Source organism: Cydia splendana, chromosome 2 (assembly GCF_910591565.1).
Source record: "Cydia splendana chromosome 2, ilCydSple1.2, whole genome shotgun sequence".
Lineage (NCBI taxonomy): Eukaryota > Metazoa > Arthropoda > Insecta > Lepidoptera > Tortricidae > Cydia > Cydia splendana.
This window is the reverse complement of record NC_085961.1, coordinates 24,264,886-24,278,138: the sequence shown is the minus strand read 5'-3', so window position 1 is coordinate 24,278,138 and position 13,253 is coordinate 24,264,886. Positions and strand designations below refer to the sequence as shown.

At 39.4% G+C, this 13,253-nt stretch overlaps 1 protein-coding gene across 3 annotated transcripts in view; it reads right to left on the bottom strand.

Annotated features, from left to right (window-relative positions):
* The window catches only part of LOC134806020 (homeotic protein antennapedia-like), a 252,761-nt gene that overhangs the window by 193,432 nt on the left and 46,076 nt on the right, over nt 1–13,253 (bottom strand). Inside the window, exon 1 of one of the 3 annotated variants that reach the window (XM_063779227.1) lies at nt 504–519. The exons of the other annotated variants lie outside the window; for them this stretch is intronic. The gene's annotated coding sequence lies outside the window, so the exon portion shown is untranslated. Of the gene's footprint in view, nt 1–503; nt 520–13,253 lie in introns of those variants that run through there. 3 annotated transcript variants of the gene reach the window in all.

Genomic DNA, 13,253 nt, shown 5'->3' with positions numbered 1-13,253 from the left:
ATGCAGTTGCGCGGGTATTATTTATTGTGTGATTTTTGGCAACAGTACGTTAGGCTTACTTGGCTTGGCTAGATGTGCAATCTTCATAATGCATGCACTTTTGCGGACGTTTGCGGCTTTTTTGGACGTTGTGACGTAAGAGTTTTTAGTTTGCTACTGATACTCTGAACACGTTTATATATAAACAGAGGCAATAGCTAAGAGCTTTATTGTGGGTTTGAAACATAGCTTATACAAGCGAGTGTCTCAAAATGAATTAATGAAATGTGATTTGAAGACCATCAGCTTTTGGTGCAAATAGGTACTGACAAAAAAAACTGTATGCAAAGTCTTCTGTAATTGCCATTTCCTCGGTTGTCAATAAGGACGCCTTCAATTAGGTACCCTATTGCAATTTACTAAGCGAGTCATAGCGCCCTATATCAGTTAAGTAAGTTAACTCACGATACAGATAAACATTTGCTTGGCAGATATCAACTTTTAAGAACTTAAAGTACACTTACATTTAAGACACCACTCCACACTCCAGTAACTACCTATAGATTCGATTCATACCTGTGAACAATAAAATAATATTTTATTTTTACTTAATATACCTACTCTAAGGAGCTTCTTCCTTAGAAGGAACAAATCTTTTTAATTTGATCTTTCGTGTGTTAAGATTGTATAAATCATTTCGGCCGAATGATATGTTGCTTGGTCACGTCATGAATAATTCCGTCCCGCTCATGTCGGGCCACTCGCTTAATTGAGAGAACAAGACGTGTTTGTCGATGTCGAATCTTAATACACCCGGTTTTTCACAATGCGACACATACTGACCGTATTACATACATGTACAATCAGTACAATGATATAGGTACATAACTAAACATAAGGGAAGTTGATAAATGATGTATGTAGCTGAAATAAGAGCTAAATTTTAATAAGTAATTGTGTCACTTTTTAAAAGTTTAAATGTGCAAAATACACAAACGGCAGCACAAAAATGACAAATCAACATTAAAATTAATAACATGTATTTATTCATCCGCCTGAGAAACCACATTCGAATAGGTACAACCTGAAATATTTCGCGTAACTTCATAAATCAATAACATTAAAAAGGAGACACTTAATTCATGATTTATAAATATTGTATGATTTATTCGTATAAGTCCGAAATACCGATCGGACTAAGCACCGCCTACATGCTGGGTCACTGATAAATCATATTGCGACATCTCAAAAACGCTTACCTCAAAAACATGTTTGCCCGGCCAGTACAGCACGCACGGAAAGACACGGAAAACAAACCAAAAAAATAAATTACTTTTGTCTACCTCATTTCTTTCCCGTTGTTGGACGTCGAACAAGTCATAAATCACCGAAAGATAAGCATAAAAAGATTGTATGAGGTGGGTACACGGTAGAACTAAACTTTTCGTATTTTGTTATCTTGTGTCAAGCGGAGCCTTAAAAAATCCCGCCTACGCGCTTTTCTACGAAGCTAAAGATAGCGTCCAGTTCCTACTATCTACTGACGGGGCAGAGACTAATTAGATTTTGTTTTAATAATTTTATATAAATTCTAATATGTCGATACCTGGTCGATGCAGTTTAAGTCATCGATCGCAATTTTTGCATTTGGGGAAGGCAGGATTTATGTCAGAAACAATCCTGCAAGCCTAAAATTACATCATGTAATACATATTAGAATTCTTGGTAGTTTCTGACATAAATCCTGCCTTCCCCAAATGCACAAATGGCGGTCAATGGCTTAAACTATATTGCTTTCGAATGTAAATTTACATGACGCATATATTGAAGATTAGTCAAATGATTCTTTCAGATTGTAAAAGGATATCCTCGATTGATTTGGAAAATAAATCTGAAAATAGCAGTGTTCCTAAATTTGTAGCTCTCAGGTTGCAACTGAGCACTGCCTGGGACGAAACAAAACTGAACAAAGCCCGAAAAAGTGTCAAAATTCCCGGTCATCACTCAAAAAACTACGGTCACCTGAGCCCGAACAAATTGCCGCGCGTTACCACACGGCCCATTTATCAGCTCTACATGGCGCCTACTGAGCAATTAGATTTGTTAGCTTGTACCCGAGGAGTTTCATCACGCCCCCGCTCAACAACAGATGCTTGGACTAATAACCTCTCGAAGTTTCCCCTCGGTCCCTCTCTCCCCGAATCCACCCCAGCCTCCCCAAGCAACCCAACTAAGATAGATTGCGCCACCATTCTTGCAATTTTCCTGTCGTATCTTGCCTCGTAAATTCCTGGTGATATATTGGTTCGGATCTCTCGCGATGCGCCCAGGAGCATACTCGAAATATGATAAGAGTTATTTATTATTGTTCTTATTGATTTTTTTTCGGGGGTGCTGTTTGCTTCCTTGTATATAGGGTGGAAAATATAAACATGTATTTACTTAGGGCGATTTCGTATAAATATTCTCAGACATCTCTTTACATATTACTTATTTGCACTAATAGGTAGTCCTTTTGTAGATTTTTTAACAGTATTTAACTACAACACCGGAAAATTGCCCTATTTAAGTGCAAAAATATTTAATACATTATACTTTTGCTTCCAAAAAATGTTTTCAGCCTTCCATTTAAAAACCCAGCAAACAACTGCGAGCGTGTAATTAATAAAATAAGTAATTAATCTACACAGCGAATGCGGAAAGAGCGAAACCAAATTACTTGGAAAACGCGCTGATGAAAAAGCCAAATTAAAAACACCCGAGGCCCTTCTTCGGCAGCTTGCGCCGCCATTTCCATACTCTAATGACAATAAATCGACAATGCATAATGGTGGGAACATCATTAATAAAGCTTAAAATGATATTAACTCAAAAAAATTATCTACGTTAGAAAATTTCAGATGTCTATGCTTTTGACATTGGAAATGTCTTTTCGTTCGCTCCAGTATAGGCTCCGATTTCACGAAAAAGTGCGATCCCCTTATATCTCGGAAAGTTGTGAAGATATGATATTAAAAAATAGGATCAGAATACGCATAATCACGAGAGCTGTAAGGTGCAAAAATAATTATTCGAGAAAGTCAAAAACAAAAAAGTTATGGTCGAAATAGTGAAAATAAAATTAATTTTTTTCCGAATTTTTGATTTTGGTGCTCGATAATTTGGAAACGAAGAATGATATCAAAAATTTGAGAAAAACGGCTCTGGACAATTTAGTCGGCTACAATTTGAGCCTAAAACAAAGACGATCGGGTTAAGGGTTTTGCCCTGTAGCCTAACCTTTAAATAGTCAAAAGTCAGAACTACATTTTTCACATGACATTTATGACTTCATGTTTCGCAGAGTTCGTTATCGGTGTTTGTTGTGAATTATCGATAGGGGAGGGAGAGGGAGAGGGAGAGGGAGAGGGAGAGGGAGAGGGAGAGGGAGAGGGAGAGGGAGAGGGAGAGGGAGAGGGAGAGGGAGAGGGAGAGGGAGAGGGGAGAGGAGAGGGAGAGGGGAAGGGAGAGGGAGAGGGAGAGGGAGAGGGAGAGGGAGAGGGAGAGGGAGAGGGAGAGGGAGAGGGAGAGGGAGAGGGAGAGGGAGAGGGAGAGGGAGAGGAGAGGAGAGGGAGAGGGGAGAGGGAGAGGGAGAGGGAGAGGGAGAGGGAGAGGGAGAGGGAGAGGGAGAGGGAGAGGGGAGAGGGAGAGGGAGAGGGAGAGGGAGAGGGAGAGGGAGAGGGAGAGGGAGAGGGAGAGGGAGAGGGAGAGGAGAGGGAGAGGGAGAGGGGGAGAGGAGAGGGAGAGGGAGAGGGAGAGGGAGAGGGAGAGGGAGAGGAGAGGAGAGGGAGAGGGAGAGGGAGAGGGAGAGGGAGAGGGAGAGGGAGAGGGAGAGGGAGAGGGAGAGGGAGAGGGAGAGGGGAGGGGGAGGGGGAGAGAGGGAGAGGGAGAGGGAGAGGGGGAGAGGGAGAGGGGAGAGGGAGAGGGAGAGGGAGAGGGAGAGGGAGAGGAGAGGGAGAGGGAGAGGGAGGAGGGAGAGGAGAGGGAGAGGGGAGAGGGAGAGGGAGAGGGAGAGGGAGAGGGAGAGGAGAGGGAGAGGGAGAGGGAGAGGGAGAGGGAGAGGGAGAGGGAGAGGGAGAGGGAGAGGGAGAGGGAGAGGGAGAGGGAGAGGGGAGGAGAGGGAGAGGGAGAGGGAGAGGAGAGGGAGAGGGAGAGGGAGAGGAGAGGGGAGAGGGAGAGGGAGAGGGAGAGGGAGAGGGAGAGGGAGAGGAGAGGGAGGGAGAGGGAGAGGGAGAGGGAGAGGGAGAGGGGAGAGGGAGAGGGGAGAGGGAGAGGGAGAGGGAGAGGGAGAGGGAGAGGGAGAGGGAGAGGGAGAGGGGAGAGGAGAGGGAGAGGGAGAGGGAGAGGGGAGGAGGGAGTGGGAGAGGGAGAGGAGAGGGAGAGGGAGAGGGAGAGGGAGAGGGAGAGGGAGAGGGAGAGGGAGAGGGAGAGGGAGAGGGAGAGGGAGAGGGAGAGGGAGAGGGAGAGGGAGAGGGAGAGGGAGAGGAGAGAGGAGAGGGAGAGGGAGAGGGAGAGGGAGAGGGAGTGGGAGAGGGAGAGGGAGAGGGAGAGGGAGAGGGAGAGGGGAGAGGGAGAGGGAGAGGGTGAGGGAGAGGGAGAGGAGAGAGGGAGAGGGAGAGGAGAGGGAGAGGGAGAGGGAGAGGGAGAGGGTGTGGAGAGGGAGAGGTGAGGGAGAGGGGAGGGAGAGGGAGAGGGAGAGGGAGGATGGAGAGGGAGAGGGAGGGAGAGGGAGAGGGAGAGGGAGAGGGTGAGGGGAGAGGGAGAGGGGAGTGGGAGAGGAGAGGGAGAGGGGAGGGAGAGGGAGGGAGAGGGAGAGGGAGAGGTAGGGAGAGGTGAGAGGAGAGGGAGAGGGAGAGGGAGAGAGGAGAGGGAGAGGGAGAGGGTGAGGGAGAGGGAGAGGGAGAGGGAGAGGGAGAGGGAGAGGGAGAGGGAGAGGGATGCTGAACCCTGGCTGTATCTAAAGGAACTCAGGTTTGTTGCAACATAGGCACACGCTGTTTTGGTCATCCGACTCGTCTTGATGAGCACTTAGGAGAGTAGTACCCAAGATAGCTGATGCTGAACCCTGGTAGTACTTATTGGAACTCAGGTTTGGTGCAACATAGACAAACGCTGTTATGGTCATCTCTCGTCGCGTCAAACTGCTGTCAAGAAAAATACATATCTTGCAGCAAATGGGCCGCTGCCGATCAAGACTCGAGTGACGATAACGGCGATGTGGCTACCACTTCTCGAGTTGACTACGGATTTGCCGTGTAATAATTTTCTTGTACTTTGAACATTAATATATCCTGCTTATTAATCGAAAAATGAAATCTATCTTCTTCTATATACAGGGTGGAAAGGCACGACGATCCTTTCCGGAAATGGGAGATAGTTTAGCCTAAGCTCTATATTTTCTCCATAGAAACTATGTTAATATGGGCAACCGTTTCTAAATTATGACCTTTTAAACATCCACGCAAAAAACTACTTTGTTCTAACCCTAACAGGTGACAGGGTCAATGAACTTACTTGTAAACAATCAGTATTCGACAGGAAATTATGCTAATTTGTTGCCATCTAACCATTTTTAGGTCTGCTTACAGCACGGTAAGAATCATTGCAGGATTTTCGCTTTCTTAGTGGTTCCACTTGTTCAATACTTGAATGAAATAGTTATGTTATTCCTTAATATTAATAATACTAACCACAACATTGTTTACAACGACAGTTCAAATGGTGACATTGACAACCACTCAAAAGTACGCAATCGTCTTATAAATATCTCTGGTTTCCTTGACTGATAAAAAGGTTTTAGTTTCTTAACACGTTTCACAAAATTATTTTCGAATAATTGGAAATTATCTAAAATAATTAAAAATAACAAGTAGGTTGTGTTAGTTGCACCAAATGAACTTGTAAAAATTAAATACTAAGAATAAATCAAGAATAAATACTTCTTCAATACCAAACTAACAAACCTTCTTGCGTGGTAGGTAATAGACAAGACGTCTGATGTTTGAAATTAAATTTTCATTGAACTATACTTATTGAATGTCATATTCTTCAAATAAAAATGTTAGATGCTCGTGGCTATTTAAATTTGTGGGGCTGTGTAAAAGATATGGTGTACCAAACCAAACGGAATGTGAAACTGCGGACGAAATGAGACAAAGGCTAATTGGTGCTTTCTGCGGAGGATAAATGACGAAGAGCATACACTATATCGCATGTGCATCGACATACTCGGGTACGGGCTGCGGCGGCGTTGTAATACACGGAGGTACATTTGAACACCGTATGTGAAAAGAAGATAGTATTAAATATTGGAAAAAAGTAATTATCTAAGAAAGTAATAAAATTGTTTGTAATATTTTTGCATGCATTTGATTTATTTGACATTTATGCGTCATTCATACATCATTGCGATACTGTCAACGATCGGAAAAAAGTGTAAAGTCCCGAGCTTTCCCGACGGAGATCCTTAATCTAGCCGTCATGTGCACATGCTATAGGGTTATCACCACAGTTAAAAAGTAGTATTTTTGCAATTTTTATTTTTTACTCAATTAACGATTCTTACCATTACCAATAGTCTCTGTATCACTTAAACGACCTAATACTTCCGGGAAGGATCGTCGTGCCTTTCCACCCTGTATATAAACGTGAAAGACCTGACTGACTGACTGACTGACTTAAATCAACGCACAGCCCAAACCGCTGGGACTAGAAAGTCCAAATTTGGCAACTAGATTCCTTATACTCGTAAGGTCTAGGGGTCCACTAAGAAAGGATTTTTCAAAATTTATCCCCTAAGGGGGTTAAAAAGGGGATGAAAGTTTGTATGGGGTTAAAGTTTTCTTTTAAGCTAGGAATTTGAATCTTCGTAAAAAGATACATTATTAAAATACAAGAAAACTAATTTCAGCGTTTTTGAAAATTCATCCCCTAAGGTGGTGAAAAAGGGGTTGAATGTTTGTATGGATATCAAACATTTTTTCGAGTGTGGGACTTGAATCTTTGTATTTACGGATATTATTAGAAGACAGGAAAAGTAATTTCAGCGTTTTGTAAAATTCATCCCCTAACAAGGTTAAAAAGGGGTTGAAAGTTTGATTCCAATACAAATGGTTTTGAAACTTCTTAGAAAGACATAATAGCCGATTACAAAAATAAAAAGTAATTGCAACGTTTTTGTAAATTCAATCCCTAAGGGGGTTAAAAAGGGGATGAAAGTTTGATTCCATTACAAATGGTTTTGAAATTTCTTAGGAAGGCATAATAGCCGATTACAAAAAAAAGTATTTGCAACGTTCTTGGAAATTCAACCCCTAAGGAGGTTAAAAAGGGGATGAAAGTTTGTCTTCAGCTGCAAATATTATTTGAAGCTAGGAACTTGAAACTTTGTAAAAAGGTATTAAATTAAAATACAAGAAAACTAATTTCAGCGTTTTTGAAAATTCATCCCCTATGGTGGTGAAAACGGGGTTGAAAGTTTGTATGGATATCATACATTTTTCGAGCGCGGGATTTGAATCTTTGTATTTGGGGATATTATTAGAAGACAATAAAAGTGATTTCAGTGATTTGCAAAATTCATCCCCTAACAGGGTTAAAATGGGGTTCAAAGTTTGAATCCATTACAAATGCTTTGAAACTTCTTAGAAAGACATAATAGCCGATTACAAAAAAAAAGTAAGTGCAACGTTTTTGGAAATTCAACCCCTAAGGGGGTTAAAAAGGGGATGAAAGTTCGTCTTGGGGTGTAAATTTAATTTTAAGCTAGGAACTTGAACTATTTGCAAAAAAAGGTATTAAATTAAAAAAAACATAAAAACGAATTCAAGCATTTTTGAAAATCATCCCCCGAGGTGGTGAGAAAGGGGTTGAAAGTTTGTATGAAGATCAGATATTTTGTGAGTGCGGAACTTGAATCTTTGTATAAGGGCATAGGCACCTATTATGAGAATACAAGAAAAGTAATTTCTGCAACCAACATCAAAATTCACTTGACTTAAAACTTCATACAACTTGATAAAAAATAAAGTACTTAATTTCAACATTGCTTGGGTATGAAAATTATAGTACTAAAGATGTAAAATGTTGAAGATAAGATTCCACGCGGACGAAGTCGCGGGCAACAGCTAGTGTACCTATACTTATGCGCCACGGCGACAATTATTCAAACTTCGATCCGCGTGTGGAAATTTTGCAATTAGGATACTTGTGTTAGTCTAAGAATAAAATAATTATCATTCAACGTTGTAGTTTTATTTTGTAACTTTTTCCTTATCCAGACTTTCTCGTCGCTCAGCGACAATATTTTTTCGAATTCCGTAGATTCATTTCCAATGTGCTCGATAGTCGTGTGAGGCACGAAATCTGTGAATTTTTTTCTAAAAGGTGCCTATGCACACAGTCGCCATCACGATAAAAATTGAACAGCACACAATTTTAGTTTCTTTATTTCAAGGTGCGAGCTCAGTTAGTAAAGTAAAGAGAAAATAAAAAAGTGAGTAGGTATAAAAAGTGAGGTTGACTTTATCAAATGAGGTATATCGATAGAAACAAAATCAGTAGGTACACCACTTTCTAGGGTTCAGTACAAAAAAGGTAAAAAGGAACCCTTAGGGTGCGACATACGACGCTGACCGTCTGACTATCACATTGCTATTTACTGTGGATGTTGCTGAATTTTGCTTCTATATAACGCAAATTATAAAGGTAGTCAGTAGAATGTTGTTTACTGAACCACCTTTAAACCAAGGTGTAAATTAAACCCACTGGCGATCTATCTGGCCTAGTTGGCTGCGACCCTGCCTATTAGGAAGCCGACGGTCCTGGGTTCTAATCCTGGTACACGCATTTATTTGTGTGATGCTGATGATCACGGATATTTGTTCCTGAGTCATGGATGGTTTCTATGCAATATGTATGTATCTTATCTATATAATATATGTATATCGTTATCTATGTACCGACAACACAAGTCTTATTGAGCGTACTGTAAGGCTTACTGCCCGATTCGAACTTTAACATACGTCGATTAATAGATCTAGAAACGAAATGGATTAGATGTGTCAGTGTCAAAAGTGACGTTTTTGTTTGAAGATACGTCACATTTGACACTGACATATCTAATCCATATCGTTTCTAGATCTATTAATTGACGTATCTTAAACTTCGAATCGGGCCGTCCGTCAATTTGCGTAATATTGTTCTATAATATTTATTTACAGTGTTAGATATTATTGTTTACTTACATTATAACCTAAACACAATCAGATATCCGCAAAAACTGAAGAGCCACTCAGCGTATTTGTCAAACCATAAACAATCCAGAGGAAGCCGTTCGCTCTAGACGCCGGAAGCGAGCCGAGTGTCGCTACCGGAACTGTTATTGCCGGAACGACTACTACTTCCGGTGTAGACTTCTAGTCTAGCGGGTGTCTTTGTCGATGGAGGCATCAAAAGGTATCGCCGTGCTCCAAATATGACAACATTGTAATCAAAAACAACGAAAGGCGGAAAGGTTGTTACATTCTAGAAAAAGGTCACTTCTATGGACAATACAATAAAAGTTATGGGCTCTGGTACATTTATATCCCATTTTTCTTATTTGAGTCTCAGTATTGAGAAAATGTATCTCGCCTGTAAGGATGCAGCGTTTAGCTTTAAATTCCCTTAACTTTAATTTGGCATTGGTACTTTATTTCACATAATATAGACATCGAGTTATCTTCATACCATACTAACATCCGTCAAACTACTTCTAATATGCCGATTTAATATGTAGTTTATATATAAAATTATATAAAGTTATTAGAATTTAAAGTACAGTGAAACCTGGATAAGTGAGACTTCAAGGGACGAGCAGATTTGTCTCACTTAAAGAGGTATTCCACTTACCCAGGCTCTCAGTTAGCCAGGTACAAATAAATTTCTGTCTCATTTACAGAGGGTCCCATTAATAGAGGTGAGAATAGAGGATATATTTCAGTTATAGAGGTGGTTAATAAGGTATTTTGTAATTATATTTAAAAATACAGTGAAACCTGGTTAAGTGGGACCTGGATAAGTGAGAAACCTCTATAGCTGGGACTCATGGTGCGGTCCCGACACTTTAGCACTGAATTACCTCTATTAGTGAGATAAAACGAACCTCTACTCGTATAACTGGGATTAGTTGTTGTGATTGTATAGTCACATTTACCTCTATAATTGAGACAGAGAGTGTATTTTACCTCTTTTACTGAGACTATATTTATAAGATTACATTTTCCTAATTGCTTTTTAAGAATTTTATAGGAATTGACCTCTGTATCTGAGATAACGTCAATCTATGACCTCTCTAACTTGGACTTTAATGATCAATTTCCGTCTTCTTACTAACTCTTGGTTTATCCACAAATTCTGCATTTGCTTAATTGTGTCTAAACGACTTCAAGTTTCATTTAGTTACTTTATGTAATTAAAACTATCGAAACGAAAGCTGAAATCTTGATAAGTAACACGAATAAACACATTTTCATTTAATACATGTCTAAGACGCAATGAAGTCCGTATCAAATTTAATTGAAAAAATCTATCCTTTGGAGAATCATTCAAAATAAATTCAAATAAATATTTAAATAGACTTAAAAAATGTTTAGGGACAAGGATTATTTTACCTTATTTATTATTGAAGATAATTACAAACTACCTTATTAACCACCTCTATAACTGAAATATCCTCTATTATCACCTCTATTAATGGGACCCTCTGTAAATGAGACAGCAATTTATTTGTACCTGGCTAACTGAGAGCCTGGGTAAGTGGAATACCTCTTTAAGTGAGACAAATCTGCTCGTCCCTTGAAGTCTCACTTATCCAGGTTTCACTGTATATAAGATAAAATAATCCTTGTCCTTAAATATTTTTTAAACCTGTTTAAATATTTCTTTGAATTTATTTTGAATGATTCTCCAAAGGATATATCTTTTCAATTTAATACGGACTTTATTGCGACTTAGAAATCTATTAAATGAAAATTGGCTTATCCGTGTTACTTATCAAGATTTAAGCTTTACTTTCGATAGTTTTAACTACATAAAGTAACTAAATGAAACTTGAAGTCGTTTAGACACAATTAAGTAAATGCGGAATTTGTGGATAGACTAAGAGTTAGTAAGAATACGGAATTGATCAATAAAGTCCAAGTTAGATAGGTCATAGATTGACGTTATCTCAGATACAGAGGTCAATTCCTATAAAATTCTAAAAAAACAATTAGGAAAATGTAATTTTTTAACTGTAGTCTCAGTAAAAGAGGTAAAATACACTCTATGTCTCAATTATAGAGGTAAATGTGACTATAAAATCACAACAACTAATCCCAGTTATAGAGGTTCGTTTTATCTCACTAACAGAGGTAATTCAGTGCTAAAGTGTCGGGACCGCACCATGAGTCCCAGCTATAGAGGTTTCTCACTTATCCAGGTCCCACTTAACCAGGTTTCACTGTATTAGTAGCCAGCACCAAAAGATCCTGGTACAAATACTTTGCCATTGACAAAAAGCTAAGCAAGCGCAATTTTCTTCAAAGCTACTATAGTAACAGCACCAGTCATGGGACATTTAAGAGGAAATTTGGAGTATTTATGATATTTCCCTTGTACATGTAAACTCTCTCCGCTTAACGTGTTAAAAGATGAAAGTCCTATCCGCCTTTCATGTTTTAGGCGTGTTGTATCAAAGATACTGCAATGAGTTTCCACATAATTAACAAATTAAATCTATGCTTTTTTTCTCCAGTCATGGACACCAAAGCTCCAGTAATGGGCCCCCGGTAATGGACGTGGATCCAGTAATGGGCCCCCTATAATGGACATTGCTCTATCAGTATAAAATATTGAAATGGGGAATAAGTTATGGCAAAAAAATCAATTTTTGGTATAAGCTTTTATCGCTGAATGTATTTTTCTTTCCACAGCCAATTATTATTGTATTAGATTCATCGAGACAATTCTAATATACCCAAACACAATTAGTTAGGGTTTATTGCGATATAGTTCCCATGGCCACCTCCTGTCTCCATCATCAGATCAAGTCCATGTTATCATAATATTGCATTATCATCCGATTTGCATACTTAATTACGTACTTACACAAAATTTCAACTGAATCGGAAATCGAAAAGTGGGTCAAATTCAGCTACCAAGATTTGACCCACACTAACTAACAAGGCAAGTTAAATAAAAGTTTGGAAAAACGATATTAATTTATCCTAAGTCCGAGAATACCTCCTGGTTGACATATTTCGTAACTACATTTTACTTCTGTATTGTTTAAAACATGAAATTATGGCATGGCAAGCATCATTATGTCAATTGTCCCATCATAGGAGGTATGCAGTTTTACAGCTCCTATAATGGGATTGGGCCAAATATCACTATTTTTTTACATCTGTGGAGTCACAACATAGTGTGTTGTATACCTTATCTCATGGTAAATGCAATTAACAAAACACATTCTAGTTTTCATCAAGTATTAATTAATTAAAATTTAATCACCTAAATAAATTAATAAATTAACTCACCTCTCTTAGCGAAGTTGTTAAGAATTTTTAGTGATATTTTTTTTCAGTGGCACGACAACTTTTGGGTTGACGCACATTTCTTAAAAAATAACCGAATTTAATAACAATTCAAACATAATCAGCTCTAGGACTCTTATTTATGATAAAAGTATATCCAGTGTTTATAAACTACTTTTATATACTTATTTTAGAGGAATTGTGTTTTTTTGTCCCATTACTGGTTCCGTGTCCATTATAGGGTATACTACTATACCACCATCCATCCAAATTGATAAATGTCAAACCGGGTGAAACCTTTAGCCAAACTGACATCAAAAGATCCGGCAACAGTTTTCGCATTAACAAACAGCACGCCGAATTATTTCCAAGCTATTCCAGGGGTGAGAAACTTCTTCCTTCGGGCTAACTCAGCTCCGCTCGGCTCAGCATTGCTCCGAGCAACTATTAGGGTTGACACAACTTGAAGTCCCTTTGCGTGCACGACCACAGATAAGGTAATGGCTTGAATTTTGACAATCCTAAATAGCCGAAAGGGTTAGTGCCATATATTAGAAAGGGACACCATGATTCGACCCTACACCGCAGTCAAGCTTCGGTTTTGTAGGAATATTCGTTTCTATACGGTAGAACTATTATTTATTCTGTGGCTATAGCAAGTATAGTACACCTAAGAAC